Consider the following 3604-nt stretch of genomic DNA (forward strand, 5'->3'; position numbering starts at 1 on the left):
TCAAAATCCCTCAAATACTCTTGAAATAAATTCAATTTTCTTTATTTCTGCAGTGATGCCATGTTTTGCAATGCTTCTTGTACTAACAACTACCTCTCCCAGTGTGACAACATTACAGAGACTTTAACTTTTCTAACCATACATGTTTTATTCTCTTTCAATAATTTTATAGCTCCTAACTACATATGGATAAATCCCTTGGTGGTTTATTCTCAACCAGTAGTCCCATCCTCATCTTAGTTGTCAAAGAGAATAACTCTTAGAGTGCCAGGTCATTTGTAGTAAGATGGCCTGGATTCCATTTGACTTCATCAGGTGTAGTAGTCCCCTGGTATGAACTGGTTCACACTGGTTATTTATATCCAGTCTGCAATGAAGGATTGGTATCTGCACCCTAATTACTATATAATACGTCTCGTCTTTGTTCTACTCTTAACTTCAGCTCACCATCTTCAGTATGGAGATAACAAGTGTCATCCTTACACAATTTGTATGAGTATGGATGAGATTATGCTATAAAGAGTTTAGCACAATGTAGGCCAAGATGGCTCAATGGACTGGAGTGCATGCTTTGCATGTATGCAGGAGCCTAAGGTTTGATCCTTAGCACTACCTTATTCTCTCAGTATAATTAGGTGTTCCCTCCCCCACTGAAAGAGCAGCAAAACATATGTCTAAGACATGCTGCTATATTAATTCCCACCACTTTAAAACATTTAACTTCCTCTCATTTAACTAAGATGCCTCCACAATTTTACTTATTTATTGCCATTCTCAAAATTAAACAATACAAAAATAATTCAACTTAAAAGGAAGGTCTAAAGATTCAAACAGATATTTTGTGAAAATTTTTGTTGATAATAAATACATATAAAATATAATTTACATCACTTGTAATGAGATAAATACAATTGAAAGCCCCCTTGTTGTATTGCTATCTCTCAGTCGGAATGCCTAAAATAAAAAATCCCCAAATGAACGTATTAAGGAATAGATTATATAAGAGAAACTTGAACTCTCATAGATTGCTGTAAAAGATGTAAAATGGTAGAACAGTTTAAACAGTTTCTTATAAAGTTAGATGCATACTTGTTTTGATTTTCAAAACTTTTTTGGGGGGCCACACCTGGAGGTGCTAAGAGCCTACTCCTAGCTACATACTCATTGATCACTCCTGGTGGGGCTTGGGTACCATATTGGGTACTGTGAATTTAACCAGTTAACCAAGTACAAGGTAAGTGTTCTACTCTCTGTACTATATCTCTGGCCCCAACTAAATATGTACTTAGTCATGTGACTCAGAAATTCCATTCTTAGGTAGATCTGAAGACATAAAGAACTGTGTTTGCATAAAAATATTAAGAACATTTTAACGGTTTGCCTGAAGATAATCATAAACTGGAGGTGATTCAAGTTCTTTAATTGGTGAATAGCCAATTATGGTGCCTCCACATAAAAGAATATTACTAAGAATCAGTAGGATAACATATTGATGCAAGCAAATGTGAAATTTCATATGTATTTCTAAATGAAAAGAGCCTGTGTAAGTACTGCATGCTGTATATTCTTTCTAATTTCATTTATATGAGACTAAAAAAAACACTGTAGCACTGTCGTCCTGTAAACAAAACTATAATATTAGAAAAACAAATATGTGACTAGCAAGCATTGAAGGCTTATGATATGTGCATGCACATTAATGAACTTTCCAAGGTGATAAGCACTGTATAATGGTGACCACAGTCATAATTACAAATTTTTCTTTGCAAGACTGACAGAACTTTGTATTTTAAAGGGAAATTTAGCATTTACTTAAATTATACCTTAATATCAGACTCTTTAAATTAGCCCGTGGAAAAGAAAAAAAACACAGTGTCAGTGATACTGTGGTTGTTGGTCATGGTCAGAGGTTGGCTGCACTTGTGTTCCTTTGTCCACTAACTTGCTGAGTCATCTTGGTCATTCCCCCCCCCCTTCTTAGGGTAACTTTCTTATTTTTCCATGGAATATTGAATGGAATAATGTAAGAGAACTTTCTCATCTTGACATTTCTGGTATTGGCGACATCACTGGTTGTTTTCATATTTCCTCAGTCTTTTGGTGTAGGTGTGTGACTGAGGCTTGGGTTGGGCCCATACTCTGAAGCATTACCATATATGATAGATCAGTGTATATTGCGGACATCAAGGGTCAGAATTAATATGGCCACCACCCTTTGTCCTTCATATGTTTTCTTTACCAATTGTGACCACAGCTACTAACAACCTCATTAACAAATACATGGAGAGAACACAAACAAAGCATCTGTATTGAATGCTTTCAGGCATTTTGCTTTATTTCTCCCTTCATTGGATAGCTTAATATAGTTTATTAAGAGTAGTTCTCATTCCTCAGATCCTCATCCATGTAAGACCTCCTGCAGCAGCTCACAATGACCTTGCTTGAAATGTAGGTCAGTATGGATAAAATTATTCTTATTTTATAAATCACTATCACTATCATCCCATTGATCCTTGATTTGCTCAAGCGGGCCCCGTAACATCTCCATTCATCCTAGCCCTGAGATTTTAGCAGCTTCTCTTTACTCGCCCTTCCCAATGGTGCTGCATTAGAGGCTCTTTCAGGGTCAGGACAATGAGACCATCATTGTTACTGTATTTGGCGTACAAATACACCACTGGGAGCTTGCCAGGTTCTCCCATGTGGGCAGGAAAACTCTTGGTAGCTTGCCAGGTTTTCTGAGAGGGAGAAGTAGGTTATAAGATGTAGTGCAGCCTCAAAGCAGCCGGGAGCATGCTTTCGGGAGCTTGCTTTTATAGTCTCTGGATGTTGCCGTTGATGGGATTACATGGGGTCAGGGGCAGTTTCTGGGTGTGACTGCCTAGTTATTAGATATTGGGAGATCTGAGTGGAAGAGGCCCAGTCCTGATCTGAGCAGGCTTGGAGATCTCAGCTCCAGGTCCCACGCATCTGGGTTCCTCTGCCGATTCCTCATGCTTGAGGCTCGTCTGAACGTGTGGAGAGGGGCCTTGAGCATGGCTGTGGCTGGGTTCTGGAAGTCTTCGGCTGCCGGGGCTCTGCTCGGGGCAGGGAGGGAAACTCAACCCACACCCTCTGAGAGGCCCCGGTGAAGACAGCCAGGGGTGGTGGCAAGAGATTCTGCATCGCTCACTTTTGGAAGCTTGGTTCTATAGTCTCTGGATGTTGGCCATTAACTCACAATGATCTTGCTTGAAATGGGTAAAGTATGGGTAAAATGGGTCAGTATGGGTAAAATTATTCTTGTTTTATGAATAATTATAGAAAATGAAAAATGAAATAGCAGTGATAACAAAATAATATAAACTAGTCTAGAGGGTTTGGATTTGTTAGTATATAACATCAATCTACTGGTAAGGAGGCAAAGCTTATACTTTAACTGTGCTCTCTTATCACTGATTTTAAAGCCAGCGATAACACTTAACTTAGCTTTAATCTGACATACAGAAAACTGACTACTTCTTACATACATATCCATCTTTGTACCCACTCTTTTATCCACGAGTACTTTATGATCTAAATAGTGACAAGAACTAGATGCTGCTAGAGATATGAATTAAATAAT

Source organism: Sorex araneus, chromosome 6, assembly GCF_027595985.1.
Source record: "Sorex araneus isolate mSorAra2 chromosome 6, mSorAra2.pri, whole genome shotgun sequence".
In the NCBI taxonomy this organism is placed as follows: Eukaryota; Metazoa; Chordata; class Mammalia; order Eulipotyphla; family Soricidae; genus Sorex; species Sorex araneus.